Source organism: Haematobia irritans, chromosome 4, assembly GCF_050003625.1.
Source record: "Haematobia irritans isolate KBUSLIRL chromosome 4, ASM5000362v1, whole genome shotgun sequence".
Taxonomy (NCBI): Eukaryota; Metazoa; Arthropoda; class Insecta; order Diptera; family Muscidae; genus Haematobia; species Haematobia irritans.
Window position 1 is genome coordinate 32,693,387 of NC_134400.1, and position 17,268 is coordinate 32,710,654.

General features: G+C 30.0%; 1 protein-coding gene across 1 annotated transcript in view; it reads right to left on the reverse strand.

The window, feature by feature from the left end:
- LOC142233773 (uncharacterized) overlaps positions 1-17,268 on the reverse strand; it is a 74,686-nt gene that overhangs the window by 41,705 nt on the left and 15,713 nt on the right. The gene's annotated exons all lie outside the window — the stretch shown is intronic.

A 17,268-nucleotide genomic window follows, 5' to 3' on the forward strand; every position in this document is an offset into this window, starting at 1 on the left:
ACCACGACCCAGAATATATACTTTACGGGGTCTTAGAGCAATATTTCGATGTGTTACAAACGGAATGACAAAGTTAATATACCCCCCATCATATGGTGTAGGGTATAAAACGACCGGAGAACTACTCAATGAGAGATTAAGATGACAGTAAAGAGAACCGTGGAAATATTGACCGTGCACCGAGGGTTGAGAACCGGAGGGCGGTGGTATAGAAATAAAATTTTGTCGAAATTTTCTATAGAAATAAATTTTTTTGGCAAAATTTTCTATAGAAATAAAATTTTGACCAAATCTTCTATAGAAATAAAATTCTGACAAAATTTTCTATAGAAATAAAATTTTGACAAAATTTTCTATAGAAATAAAATTTCAACAAAGTTTTCTAGAGAAATAAAATTTCGACAAAATTTTCTAGAGAAATAAAATTTCGACAAATTTTATAATTTTGTCAAAATTTTCTATAGAAATAAATTATAGAAATAAAATTTTGACCAAATCTTCTGTAGAATTAAAATTTCGATAAAATTTTCTATAGAAATAAAATTTCGACAAAATTTTCTATAGAAATAAAATTTCGACAAAATTTTCTAGAGAAATAAAATTTCGACAAATTTTATAATTTTGGCAAAATTTTCTATAGAAATAAAATTTCGATTAAATTTTCTATAGAAATAAAATTTCGACAAAATTTTCTATAGAAATAAAATTTTCACAAAATTTTTTATAGAAATAAAATGTTGACAAAATTTTCTGTAGAGATAAAATTTAAACAAAATTTTCTATAGAAATAAAATTAAAAAAAAAATTAAGAAATAAAATTATAGAAATAAAATTTTGACAAAATTTTCTATAGAAATAAAATTTTGCTGAAATTTTCTATAGAAATAAAATTTTAACAAAATCTTCTATAGAAATAAAATTTTGACAAAATTTTGTATAGAAATAAAATTTCGACAAAATTTTCTATAGAAATAAAATTTTAACAAAATTTTCTATAGAAATAAAATTTTGTATAGAAATAAAATTTTGTCAAAATTTTCTATAGAAATAAAATTTTGTATAGAAATAAAATTTTGTCAAAATTTTCTATAGAAATAAAATTTTCACAAAATTTTTTATGGAAATAAAACGTTGAAAAAATTTTCTATAGAGATAAAATTTTAACAAAATTTTCTATAGGAATAAAATTTAAAAAAAAAAAAAAATTTAAGAAATAAAATTATAGAAATAAAATTTTGACACAATTTTCTATAGCAATAAAATTTTGACAATATTTTCTAAAGAAATAAAATTTTGACAAAATTTTCTATAGAAATAAAATTTTGACAATATTTTCTAAAGAAATAAAATTTTGACAAAATATTCTATAGAAATAAAATTTTGTTAAATTTTTCTGTAGTATTAAAATTTTGACAATATTTTCTTTATAAATAAAATTTTGACAAAATTGTCTATAGAAATAAAATGTTGACAAAATTTTCTAAAGAAATAAAATTTTGACAAAATTTTCTATAGAAATAAAATTTTGCTGAAATTTTCATTAGAAATAAAGTTTTGACCTATTGGCAGCATTCAACAGATTTGGCTAGAAATTTATCTTTGTAAATGTTTATTACTAGTATGAAAATATAGCATCTCAAATATATCTCAAATAATAAAAATTAATAATAATTTTAAATTTTTGGTTTTATGGTTGCATCCATTGACCTTCCATGAGAATTTGTTTTGAATCGAAATCGCCGCAATAACCGATTAAACTACTATTTGTCACATTTTGGGCACTTTCACTGAACCACATGTATTTTCGATCAATGGTCTCGACCAACAACAACCTGTTGTAGTGGGCTGCTCTCTCAGTTTGAAATGCGGCCATGACGTTCACAAGTTGTTGTTGTTGTTTACACTCCTATCTGGTTAGTCGTCGTTTATTCATGCCAAGCATACCGATTGATATCACATACCAACCCAACAACATACATACTACAATCCATCTACATAACTTGGCATGATTTTATTTACGTTGGCATCTTCGACTTGTATATGGGTCAATAACCTTAATATAACGGCTATACTTTTGCCTGTTTGATTGGTTAGTATCAGTTTAAATATCAGTTGGACGAATCTCCGCACCGTTCGTTAACTCTCTTTGTTATATATATACGCACAGATATGCCAAAATCACTCATCGACTGACATAGAGATGCCAGATTACACTGTGAAAATTCTTAAGTTTCATAGGAATGTTTGATGTAACTTAACATAGAAAACAAGACCATCGCTAAACTTATGCAAAATTTAATTATTATTATTTGGTTTTAATTTAATTTAATTTTGTTTTTAAATTTTGTGGTTAGTATAAAACAAGTATGTACGGCCGTAAGTTCGGCCAGGCCGAAGCTTATGTACCCTCCACCATGGATTGCGTAGAAACTTCTTCTAAACACTGCCATCCACAATTACTTAAGTTGCGGTAACGCTTGCCGATGGCATGGTATCTTAAAACCTCCTAACACCGTCTTCTAAATTGTATGTAAGTCCATACGTGGCTATATTAAATCAAAAAAGATCGATCAAATACGTATATAATTCAGTTTGACAAAATTTTCTATAGACTTAAAAAAATTTTAACAAAATTTTCTATAGAAACAAATTTTCACAAAATTTTCTATAGAAAGAAAATTTTGATAAAATGTTCTACAGAAATAAAATTTTAACAAACTTTTCTATAGAAATAAAATTTTAACCAAATTTTTTATAGAAATAAAATTTTGACAAGATTTTCTATAGAAATAAAATTTTAACAAAAATTTTCTATAGAAATAAAATTTTGACAACATTTTCTATAGAAGTAAAATTTGGAACAAAAAAATATATAGAAATAAAATTTGGAAAAAATTTTCTATAGATATAAAATTTTGACAAGATTTTCTATAGAAATAAAATTTTAACAAAAATTTTCTATAGAAATAATATTTTAACAAAATTTTCTATAGAAATAAAATTTTGGTAAATTATTTTTGGCTCGAGTGGCAACCATGATTATGAACCGATATCATATGCTGACACCACGTACCAAATTTCAACCGGATCGGTTGAAATTTGCTTCTCTTAGAGGCTCCGCAAGTCAAATCTGGGGATCGATTTATATGGGGGCTATATATAATTAAGGACCGATATGGACCAATTTTTGCATGATTGTTAGAGACCATATACCAACACCATATACCAAATTTCAGCCGGATCGGATGAAATATGGTTCTGTAAGAGGCTCCACAAGCCAAATCTGAGGGTCCCTTTATATGGGGGCTATACGTAAAAGTGGACCGATATGGCCCATTTTCAATACCATCCGACCTACATCGATAACAACTACTTGTGCCAAGTTTCAAGTCGATAGCTTGTTTCGTTCGGAAGTTAGCGTGATTTCAACAGTCGGACGGACGGACATGCTTAGATCGACTCAGAATTTCACCACGACCCAGAATATATATACTTTATGGGGTCTTAGAGCAATATTTCGATGTGTTACAAACGGAATGACAAAGTTAATATACCCCCATCCTATGATGGAGGGTATAAAAATGTTGTTTTATTCGACAGAAATCTTTTAATTAAATTTATAGAAAATTTTGTCAACATTTTATTGCTATAGAAAAATTTGAAAAAATTTATTTCTATAGAAAATTTTGTCAAAAATTTTATTGCTATAGAAAATTTTGTCAACATTTTATTTCTATAGAAAATTTTGTCAAAATTTTATTGCTATAGAAAATTTTGTCAACATTTTATTTCTATAGAAAATTTTGTCAAAATTGTATTTATATCCATCCACCATCTTGCAGTCTATAGGTCTTTGCCCAAATAAATGTGACAAACATTATTTTCCTCTGTTTGTCAACACAATGTTTTTTAAGCTGAGATCAAAACAACGAATAACATTTTATTTCTATAGAAAATTGTGTCAAAATTTAATTTCTATAGAAATTTTTGTTAAAATTTTATTTCTATAGAAAATTTTGTCAAAATTTTATCTTTATAGAAAATTTTGTCAAAATTTCTTTTTCAATAGACAATTTTGTCAAAATTATATTTCTATAGAAAATTTTAAAAAATTTTATATTTAGAGAAAGATTTTTTATTTTATAGAAAATGTTGCCGAACTTTCGGCCATATATACTTACTTGTTCTAATTGAATTTCTTGATATTCAGAATAGGCATCGAAAAATTTCGAATTCGAATAGGGGTTGAAGATTTTGTCTTTAAATAAGTCAGCCCCATATTTTTTGCCTGTGTATATTAAAAAAATTTTGCCAAAATTTTATTATATATGGCCGAACTTTCAGCCATATATACTTGTTCTAATTGAATTTCTTGCTATTCAAAAGAGGTATCCAAAAATTTCATATTCAAATGTAGGTTGAAAATTTTGTCTTTAAATAACTGACCCCCAAATTTTTTGTCAGTGTATTTAATGTATGCCTAACAATTACACATTATACATCAATTTAATATAATTTGTTAACCATTAAGATAACTGTTAACTTATGTTAATTACATGTAATAGATGAAAATGATATAAAGGTGTTGATGGTGTTTATAAATGGATTGAAGAATGTTCTAAAAAAGCGTAACAAATCAAAACCTATTAAGACAGGCAAAGAGTATAACATTTAGGTTAAATGATTATTAGTAGTTCTTTTTTTAAGTGTAGTAAGCATATTTACATGTGCTAGAACGCATATAAAGTTGAAAATGTTAACTTGCACATTAGAAACTCTTTCTTCTAGCCATTGTTATTGCTTAGCTGGTTTTGGCTCTGTATCAAGCTTTAGACTTATAGTATGACACCTCACTCCATTTTTTTCTAGTATTGACGGTAATTTTAGTATTAGGTGTAGATAACAAACTGTAGAACAATTTTCTATGTGTCTTTTCTCTGTGTTTCTGCATACTTATGTCTATGGGTGCTAATTAGCTTTACTTTTGTGGTTTCTCAAGTGCTAAATGAAAAAGCAGAGATTTATTAAAAAAGTAAATACAGTGGCAACTCATGTCTAATGTCGTATAGGATTGTGAAGCAGGGATGGAAAATGTAGTGCTATAGTGCATTTTTCAATACTTTATCATCCTGGTCAGTACCGTGGTATCCCCTCAAACGATTTAGTACCTTTTGTGTATACAGTTTTACAAACTTACAAATTTGGCAAAACAGACAAGTTCATGCAACAAGAACTTCGGCAAAAGCCGGCTATCAATATAAAACCTTTTTTCGGAGGGTTCAAGTGTGGTTTATTGTTGGGTTTAATGAACTGCCTGAATTTATTCTGATAATTGGTTGATAGTTTTGCTGCAAGTAGAGGATGCTGATGAGGAATGTGGTAATTCCGAAACGTGCGTCCATCCAACCATCTTGCAGTCTATAGGGCTTTGCCCAAATAAATTTGACAAACATTCTTTTCCTCTGTTGGTTAAGCTACACTTGTAGTTTAGTCAATGTATGGTTTTAAGCTGAAATCAAAAAAAAAAAAAAAACAACAACAAAATTTTATTTCTATAGAAAATTTTGTCAAAATTTTATTTCAATAGAAAATTTTGTCAAAATTTTATTTCTATAGAAAATTTTGTCAAAATTTTATTTCTATAGAAATTTTTGTCAAAATTTTGCTTCCAATAGAAAATTTTGTCAAAATTTTTCCCTTTTGGAGAATTTATAAATTTTCTTTTCTATAGAAAATGTTGTCAAAATTTTATTTCTATAGAAAATTTTGTCAGAACTTTGATTCCAATAAAGAATTTTGTCAAAATTTTGTTTCTATAGAAAATTTTATTTTCATAGAAAATTTTGTCAAAATTTTATTTCTATAGAAAATTTTGTCAAAATGTTTCTCTTTTGGAGAATTTATAAAATTTTCTTTTCTATAGAAAATTTTGTCAAAATTTTATTTCTACAGACAATTTTATCAAAATTTTATTTCTATAGGAAATTTTGTCACAATTTTATTTCTATAGAAAAATTTGTCAAAATTTTATTTCTATAGAAAATTTTGTCAAAATTTTGCTTCCAATAGAAAATTTTGTCAAAATTTTTCCCTTTTGGAGAATTTATAAAATTTTCTTTTCTATAGAAAATTTTGTCAAAATTTTATTTTCATAGAAAATTTTGTCAAAATTTTATTTTCATAGAAAATTTTGTCAAAATTTTATTTCTATAGAAAATTTTGTCAAAATGTTTCTCTTTTGGAGAATTTATAAAATTTTCTTTTCTATAGAAAATTTTGTCAAAATTTTATTCCTACAGAAAATTTTATCAAAATTTCATTTCTATAGGAAATTTTGTGACAATTTTATTTCTATAGAAAAATTTGTCAAAATTTTATTTCTATACAAAATTTTGTCACAATTTTATTTCTATAGAAAATTTTGTCAAAATTTTATTTCTATAGAAAATGTTGTCAAAATTTTATTTCTATAGAAAGTTTTGTCAACAATTTTCTCTTTTGGAGAATTCATAAATTTTGTCAAAATTTTATTTCTGAAAGTTTTGTCAAAATTTTATTTCTATAGAAAATGTTGTCAAAATTTTATTTCTAAAGGAAATTTTGTCACAATTTTATTTCTAAAGGAAATTTTGTCACAATTTTATTTCTATAGGAAATTTTGTCAAAATTTTATTTCTATAGAAAATTTTGTCAAAATTTTATTTCTATAGAAAGTTTTGTCAACAATTTTCTCTTTTGAAGAATTTATAAATTTTGTCAAAATTTTATTTCTATAGAAAATTTTGTCAAAATTTTATTTCTATAGAAAATTTTGTCAAAATTTTATTTCTATAGGAAATTTTGTCAAAATTTTATTTCTACAGAAAATTTTGTCAAAATTTTATTTCTATAAGAAATTTTGCCAAAATTTTATTTCTATAGAAAATTTTGTCAAAATTTTATTTCTATAGAAAAATTTGTCAAAAACTTATTTTTATTTATCTATAGAAAATTTATGAAGTACCGTGAATTCTACCAATCTACCAAAAAGTAAAAAGACTACCATTTATGGAAGAATTCTACGACGAATAAAATTTTGGCAAAAATCTTCCAATGGATTTTTTTTTTTGAAATTTAGTGTAAAGTACCTCTTTGCTCAAAAAAATACCATTTTGTACTTTCTTAAAAATTGTATTTTCCATCCCTGTTGTGAAGTAATTAAAACGGAAATGCTTAACTCATACACACACATATGTATGTTTGGTATGTGACTGTGTATATTTATGCGAATCAATGAATTTTTGAAACGGTTCTTTCATACCGGCTTTGAAACACGAAACAAACCCAAAATATCTTCTAACAAATGTTATTATATAAGTTTGGCCATTATGCAAATAAACAATTTAATTGTTTTTAAAAACAAATTATTGTTATCGATTTCATAATGAATGCTTTGTTATGGGAGTTGCCATGCTTTTAAAGTTTATTGGTTTAGTGACCGTTATTAAATGTATGAAATTCCCAAGCTTTGTTGGTGTGTGTGTGTGTGTGCGTGTAAACACTGTGTAATATTGTGCTGATACAAAATGTTGCCGATAATTTCAAAAATATTCGTAAAAAGCAGATTTGATGTTGGAAAAAGAAAAGAAAAAACAAGTATATACGGCCGTAAGTTCGGCCAGGCCGAATCTTATGTACCCTCCACCATGGATTGCGTAGAAACTTCTACGAAAGACTGTCATCCACAATCGAATTACTTGGGTTGTGGTATCTTAAAACTTCTTAACATTGTTTTCTAAATTGTGAGTTAGTCCATACGTGGTATATATTAGACAAAAAAGTTATGTCTACAAATAATTACGAATCGACATGGAAATTGAAATATCGGTGTCGCTTATATGGGGGCTATATAGAATTATGATATGGACCGATTTTTGTGTGATTGGGGATCGATTTATCTTAGGGCTATATATAACTATAGACCGATATGGGCCTAGTTAGGCATGGTTGTTTACGGCCATATACTAGCACAATGTACCAAATTTCAACTCGGATGAAATTTGCTCCTCCAAGATGCTCCAAAACCAAATCTCGGGATCGGTTTATTTGGGGGCTATATATGATTAAGGACTGATATGGACCACTTTAGGCATGGTTGTTAGAGACCATATAATAACACCACGTACCAAATTTCAACCAGATCAGATAAATTTTGCTTCTCCAAAAGGCACAGGAGGTCAAATCTGGGGATCACTCACGCGCACATCTAAGTATACATCTAACAGGATGGCTGATAAGTCCCCGGTCTAACACAGTTTTTTTGTCGAAATTCGTTTTTATTATTCAACAGAGTTCCCTTCAAGAGCGATACAACGATTATAACGACCTTCCAATTTTTTGATACCATTTTGGTAGTACTCCTTCGGTTTTGCCTCAAAATAGGCCTCAGTTTCGGCGATCACCTCTTCATTGCAGCCAAATTTTTTCCCTGCGACCATCCTTTTCAGGTCTGAGAACAAGAAAAAGTCGCTGGGGGCCAGATCTGGAGAATACGGTGGGTGGGGAAGCAATTCGAAGCCCAATTCATGAATTTTTTCCATCGTTCTCAATGACTTGTGGCACGGTGCTTTGTCTTGGTGGAACAACACTTTTTTCTTCTTCATATGGAGCCGTTTGGCCGCGATTTCGACCTTAAAATGCTCCAATAACGCCATATAATAGTCACTGTTGATGGTTTTTCCCTTCTCAAGATAATCGATAAAAATTATTCCATGCGCATCCCAAAAAACAGAGGCCATTACTTTGCCAGCGGACTTTTGAGTCTTTCCACGCTTCGGAGACGGTTCATCGGTCGCTGTCCATTCAGCTGACTGCACCCTCAAAAAAAATCGCTTCTTTAACATATGTTCCAAACATATTTTGCAGGAAGCACATATATTATTGCATACTACCGAAACATTAATATGTTTGTTTTATGTGAACATATTATATGTTTGGAAGCATTTTGAGCCAAAAATATTATATGCTTGGAAGAATTTCCTAACATACTCGTAATTTTCACTTCCACGAATTTTTTTAGTTATTGGCACCTTTCTCTGTAATACAAATAATGTTGAAGAAATTATTCACTTTTATAAATTTTTTAAATTTTACCTTTCGTCTGCACGGAGAATCGAACCGAGGACCATACAGTTTGTAAGCCAACACACTATCCACTGGGCTACGTAGCTGTTATAGTCACCAGTAGATAATTATCGTTTTAAGTTACATTTATATAGCATAGTTTGCAGCGCCCACGAGCCTATGCAAACATAACATTATTTAACAGAAACATACATTTGTTTGCCACGTGGAGCAGTGGTTAGCATGTCTGCCTTGCATGCAAAGGGTCGTGGGTTCAATCCCTGCTCCGACCGAACATTTTTTTTTGTTTTTTTTTTTTTTTAATTTACACATTTATATTTACACTATATTAATTTTTTTTTAAATGAAACTTCGAAATGTGCGTTATTAAAGATTTATAGTCAGTAACAGTGCTTGATATAAACGAAATTGACTGATTTTTGGATAAAATATTATTTTTTATTGCAAAAATAACAATCTTGTAATAAAAAACTGTTTTTGTACAAAACTTTAAAATTTGGAAGGAATTCAAAAACTAACAAAAGAAGAACGTGGAGTCGAGTATAAACATACATACATAATTTTATAATATAAACATAAATTTATTTAGGAGTGAACAGTTTTTTACTAGCATTTAACACCATCGCTCTAAAATTCCTTTTATTTTTCTTTAATAATTCATTTTAAAGAAAATAAACTTTTTAAATTGTTTTAGCTGTAAAACTCGAACTTAATGCCCGCTTTTATATTTGAAGGTGTCCGTCAACTCCTCGTGGACTACTTATTAATAAAGAGGAACTAAACTTTGTTTTTATACATTTTACTGTGTAATTTTTCACTATTTCCTCCTTATTTCATTTTACTGTCCCAACTCTAAAAAGAGTATAGTGCCCTTTCGATATTTTTATGAAGACCCCTGATTTCTTTTAACGAACCAAGAAAAAAATTGTGCCCATAATGCCAAAATGATAAACAAAACACATGTCCACACATACATAAAATGCTGCTCTCACGGCGAAAACACATGCTGTTTTTTTTTTTAATGTCTATTCTCTTGGTTCCGAATGTCTATTCTCTTTATTCAAATTAAATAATATTTAGACTTAAGCATATCAAATTTTTTGCCTTATCATAAAACAGTTTTCCGAAACAACATACAAGCGGTTTCACAGAAATTGTTCTCTTTTGATTCTTTTGCTGTGTTATGTTGATATCTTTCGTCAACTCTCCCGGTTTCCATCTCTATTTCTTTCTCTATAGTCTCTCTGTCGCTTTGAACATATGTATGTTTAGTCGAAATTTGTAAATTTATATATGTTTGCATTCACACATATGATTTTTATGAAACATTCATGCCCCAAACATAATATATTCTAACATATTAACATAGATGTCCCAAACATTTAGTGTTAGTTTAGGAACATTACATGTTCGCACTTAAATATATTGTGTTTTAAAATTGTGCCCGAAACACATTTTGTTTATATCGGAACATATGAAAAACATATTTTTCTAACAGTGCACCGTATTTTTTCCCTTCAGAAAACAGTATTTTATCAAAACACGAAATTCCTTTTTTTCCATTTTTTTCACAGTAACAAAAGTTGCTTCACAAAAGACGCTCTATCTCACGCTCTATATAAAAATAATATGCATTTAATACTAGCGACGCCATCTATGTCATGACCGCACGCTCACAAAAAATCGCTTCTGTAACATATACTCCCAAACATATTTTGCTTCAAGCATATACATTTTTGGGTATTGCCCAAACATTTATATGTTTGATCTCTTCCAATATATAATATGTTTGAAAGCATATTGGTCTAAACAATATATGTTTGGGTAGTCTAAGTTCCAAACATTTTGTATTTTTGCATCCAAATTCAATAATGTTGTCTTCCAAAACAACAATATGTTATTATATGAACATATAATATGTTTGGAAGCATTTTGCACCCAAAATTATTATATGCTTAAAAAAAAATTCTCAAAATTTTATTTATTTATTTATATATTTACAATCATAATGAATTATGAAAATAAACAGGTAATATAGGTGCTGACAACATAGGTTTTCGACCTGAATACTCAAAATTTTGTTTCTGCCCAATTGTATATTCCCCCACATCTTTCGCACTTCCACGAGATTTTTTAGTTCTTAGCACCTTTTTCTGTAATACAAACATTGTAGAAGAAATTATTCAATTGTATGATTTTTTTTATTTTAATTTTACCTTTTGCCGGACGGGGATTCGAACAGCGGACCACACAGTTTGTAAGGATCAAAGAAGTAGCTGATCAATTGCCCAAGGAAAAATAAAATGTTAATTTTGTAATAACAAGCAACAACCACTAACTTAATTCAATATCGCTCCCTGTTAAATAGCGCTCCAAGCTACTAAACACATATATGTTTATAGGCTATTTCAAAATTAATATATGTTTGCATCCAAGCATATTATATTTACAAACATTTTATGTCCCAAACATAATATGTTCTAACATATTAACATATATGTCCCAAACATGTTATGCTAGTTTATGAACATTATATGCTGCACTCAAAAATATTGTGTTTAAAAATTTGTGTTCCAAACATATAATGTTTATAGCCAAACATATGAAAAACAGTCTTTTTCAACCGTGCGGGGACTTATCAGCCAACCTGTTATTGTAATAATAATAAAAAATGTAAAAAATCCAATAAAACGTAATACGTCTATAATTACAAAACAAACCAATTTATTGCCACAATTGCCCAAAGTTGCCCACAGGCAACATTCTCTACAGCCCAAACGAATGGGCGTGGCGAACCGAAATTTTGGCTAGACGCTTCTTAAATGACTTAAACATGATTAAGGGCGTTTTCGTTTCGCAAAAAGTATGTTGCCCTGGTGTTACACTACTTTTTTCCTCATTGTATTTTTCCTGAAATTAAAGTGTCATTCCAATGTTATTGTTAATTCATAATGTTGTGAGGGATACAGGATCCAAAATCTATGATAATGTCTTTCACATTTGGCAATCAATTTCAAGAATGTTGCACATTTTTCCCCAATCGAAATCGCCATAAGAGTACAAAAAAATTTTTAGCGTTATCTATAAAAATTCGGGGTCGAAAGGGTTAAGGATTTTGGTATTGATTCCGAGCCAAAGATTCGACTTCTTTAAAATAAAATAATATAATATAATTGAATATATTTTATATTATTAAATACAAAAAAAAATATCTAAAATTAATGCAAATCTTAATAAACAAAATAATAGTGAAATTATTTTGAACCAATATAAAACTTTAAACCAAAGATGCCAAAGAAGTCTTAGCCTGTATTTGAAGCGTTTTTATCTTAAGTCTAAAGATACGAAATATCAGTTTTTCTTTACTTCATTAAAATTTTGCCGCACTTCAAAGACCCAAGATTTCAACGGGGAGGCTCAAATTTCCATGATTTGAGTCCTAAGTTTAATGAAAACAAAGATTATAATTTCGAATATTCTAGCCATAACTCTCATTGATGATACAAATGAATTAAAAAGACTTAGTGTTCTCGACTTGCTCTTTTTAATTTAAGTCAAAATTATATGTATATAGTCTGCAAATTTCATGGTATAAAAGTTATGGTTTTATACCCTCCACCATAGGATGGGGGTATATTAACTTTGTCATTCCGTTTGTAACAAATCGAAATATTGCTCTATTTAAGACCCCATAAACACACAAAAAAATATCACCAAAATATTTCCAATTAAAGTTGAAGTTGAATGTTTTTTCAATTAATAAATTAATTGATACAATTAACTTTTTAATCAAGATAGAAACATTAAGTTAATTAAGTCAATGATTGAAAATTTTAAAATTTTTAATTAAAAAATTAATTGATACAATTAACGTTTTAATCAAAATCGGAAGACAAAGTCAGTTAAAAAAAGTGATGAACATTTCTTAATCCAAATCAAAACTCTAAGCCAATTCAGAAAGTAATTGAAAATAGTTACCTTTTTAAAAAAAAAATTAATTGGGGTTTGCATTCAAAATCAATTAAATTTTTAATTGAATCAATTAAAAAATTAATTGAAAATTGCTAATGACATCAATTAATTTTTTAATCAAGAATTTTTTCTATGCCCAATTAAAACTGTGATTGATACTATCATTTTCGTGCTTGAAGACATTTCAATTAAAAAATTAATTGGATCAATTAATTTCGTGATTGAATCAGAAAAAAATTTTTTTGTGTGAAGTATATATTCTGGGTCGTGGTGAAATTCTGAGTCGATCTGAGCATGTCCGTCCGTACGTCTGTTGAAATCACGCTAACGTCCGAACGAAACAAGCTATCAACTTGAAACTTGACACAAGTAGTTGTTATTGATGTAGGTCGGATGGTATTGCAAATGGGCCATATCGGTCCACTTTTACGTATAGCCCCCATATAAACGGATCCCCAAATTTGGCTTGCGATTGCTCTAAGAGAAGCAAATTTCATCCGATCCGACTGAAATTTGGTACATGGTGTTAGTATATGGTCTCTAACAACCATGCCAAAATTGGTCCATATCGGTCCACTTTTACGTATAGCCCCATATAAACGGACCCACAAATTTGGCTTGCGATCGCTCTAAGAGAAGCAAATTTCATCCGATCCGGCTGAAATTTGGTACATGGTATTAGTATATGTTCTCTAATGACCATGGAAAAATTGGTCCACATCGGTCCATAATTATATATAGCCCCCATATAAACCGATCCCCCGATTTGTCCTCCGGAGCCTCTTGGAGGAGCAAAATTCATCCGATTCGGTTGAAATTTGGAACATGGTGTTAGAATGTCGTCTCTAACAAACACGCAAGAATTGGTCCATATCGGTCCATAATTATATATAGCCCCCATATAAACCGTTCCCCAGATTTGATCTCCGGAGCCTCTTGGAGGAGCAAAATTCATCCGATCCGGTTGAAATTTGCAACGTGGTGTTAGTATAAGGCCGCTAATATCCATGCCAAAATTGGTCCATATCGGTCTATAGTTATATAGCCGATCCCCAATCACACAAAAATTGGTTCACATCGGTCCATAATTACATATAGCCCCCATATAAACCGATCCTCCGATTTGGCTTACGGAGCCTCTAAGAGAAGCAAATTTCATCCGATCCGGCTGAAATTTGGTATATGGTGTTAATATATGGTCTCTAATGACCATGCAAAAATTGGTCCACATCGGTCCATAATTATATATAGCCCCCATATAAACCGATCACCAGATTTGACCTCCGGAGCCTCTTGGAAGACCAAAATTCTTCTGATTCAGTTGATATTTTGTACATGGTGTTAATATATGGCCTCAAACACCCATGCAAAAATTGTTCTAAATCGGTCAATAATTATATATAGGCCCCATATAAACCGATCCACAAATTTGACCTTCGGAGCCCCTTGGAAGCACAAAATTCATCCGATACGGTTGAAATTTGGTACGTGATGTTAGTATATGGTATCCACCAACCATGCAGGAATTGGTTCATATCAGTCCATAATTATCCCCATATAAACCGATCCCCAGATTTGACCTCCTGTGCCCTTTGGAGAAGCAAAATTCATCCGATCTGGTGGTGGTAGTATATGATATTTAACAACCATGCCAAAAGTGGTCCATATCAGTTCTTAATCATATATAGCCCCCATATAAACCGATCCCGAGATTTGGTTTTGGAGCATCTTGGAGGAGCAAATTTCATCCGAGTTGAAATTTGGTACATTGTGCTAGTATATGGCCGTTAACAACCATGCCTAACTACATATTTCCATATCGGTCTATAGTTATATATAGCCCTAAGATAAATCGATCCCCAATCACACAAAAATCGATCCATATCAAGTTCATAATTCTAGATAGCCCCCATATAAGCGACACCGATATTTCAATTTCCATGTCGCTTCGTAATTATTTGTAGGCTTACCTATATATAAGATTTTTTGTCTAATATATACCACGTATGGACTAACTCACAATTTAGAAAACAATGTTAAGAAGTTTTAAGATACCACAACCCAAGTAATTCGATTGTGGATGACAGTCTTTCGTAGAAGTTTCTACGCAATCCATGGTGGAGGGTACATAAGATTCGGCCTGGCCGAACTTACGGCCGTATATACTTGTTTTATATTATTTTGGGCACTTTTCGCATTGTAATTAGATGGCCAACTTTCAACCGAATCGGGCTTATTTTATTCTTCCAGGATTCTCAGGAAGTGAAATCTGGTTGTCGGTTTTTACGGGACCTATTTATAATTATGGACCGATATCAACCATGTACAATACCATCAGATTTACATTAATAACAGCTACTTGTGCCAAGTTGTTAGCTTGTTTCTTTTGGAAGTTGGTGTGATTTTAACTCACGGAAGGATGGACATCGCTAGATCGACTCAAAATATATGAGGTCAAAGACCACCGTGGTGCAATGGTTAGCATGCCCGCCTTGCATACACAAGGTCGTGGGTTCGATTCCTGCTTCGACCGAACACCAAAAAGTTTTTCAGCGGTGGATTATCCCACCAATGTGGTATCACAATGGACTGAAAAGTCTAAGTGAGCCTGATACATCGGGATGCCACCTAACCTAACCTAAGACCTCATTTTTTTTTGTGATGAGCGGAATGATAGCCGGCTGAAAAATGGAATGCCTGGTTACTAAAACACCAAAGTTTGCATTACATTATTTCGACTACGAACACTTTAGGTTCAAGAAAAAATTTTCACGAACATTTTTCCAATTAAAGTCTTAATTGAGTTTTAAAATATATTCAATTAAAAATTTAATTGATTCAACAAATTTTTTAATTGAAAGAAAAATAAATCATAAAAAATAATAGTATCAATTAATTTTTTTCATTGACTTTCAATAAATTTTTTAATTAATACTATCACTTCTGTGATTGAGGACATTTCAATTAAAACAAGTATATACGGCCGTAAGTTCGGCCAGGCCGAAGCTTATGTACCCTCCATCATGGATTGCGTAGAAACTTCTTCTAAACACTGCCATCCACAATCGAATTACTTAAGTTGCGGTAACGCTTGCCAATGGCAAGGTATCTTAAAACCTCCTAACACCATCTTCTAAATTGTAAGTCCATACGTGGTATATATTAAATCAAAAAAGATCGATCCAGTACGTATATAATTCAGTTTGACAAATTAGACATAAAATTTTGACAAAATTTTCTACAGAAATAAAATTTTAACAAAATTTTCTATAGAAATAAAATTTTCACAAAATTTTCTATAGAAATAAAAATTTTGACAAAATATTCTATAGAAAGAAAATTTTGACAAAAATTTCTACAGAAATAAAATTTTAACAAAATTTTCTATAGAAATAAACTTTTGACAAAATTTTCTATAGAAATAAAATCTTGGTAGATTATTTGTGGCTCGAGTGGCAACCATGATTATGAACCGAATAAAATTTGAACAAAATTTTCTATAGAAATAAAATTTTTACAAAATTTTCTATAGAAATAAAATTTTGAAAATGATGAAAATTTTATTATGAACCGAATAAAATTTTGACAAAATTTTCTATAGAAATAACATTTTGACAAAATTTTCTATAGAAATAAAATTTTGGTAGATTATTTTTGGCTCTAGTGGCAACCATGATTATGAACCGATATGGACCAATTTTTGTGCGATTGGACCAATTTTGGTATGGTTGTTAGCGACCATATACTAACATCACGTTCCTAATTTGAACCGGATCGGACGAATTTTGCTCCTCCAAGAGGCTCCGGAGGTCAAATCTGGAGAACGTTTTATATGGGGGCTATATGTGGACCAATTTTTGCATGGTTGTTAGAGACCATATACCAACACCATGTACCAAATTTCAGCCGGATCGGATAAAATTTGCTTCTCTTTTAGGCTCCGCAAGCCAAATCTGGGGATCGGTTTATATGGGGGCTATATATAATTATGGACCGATGTGGACCAATTTTTGCATGGTTGTTAGAGACCATATGCCAACACCATGTACCAAATTTCAGCCGGATCGGATGAAATTTGCTTCTCTTTTAGGCTCCGCAAGCCAAATCTGGGGATCGGTTTATATGGGGGCTATATATAATTATGGACCGATGTGGACCAATTTTTGCATGGTT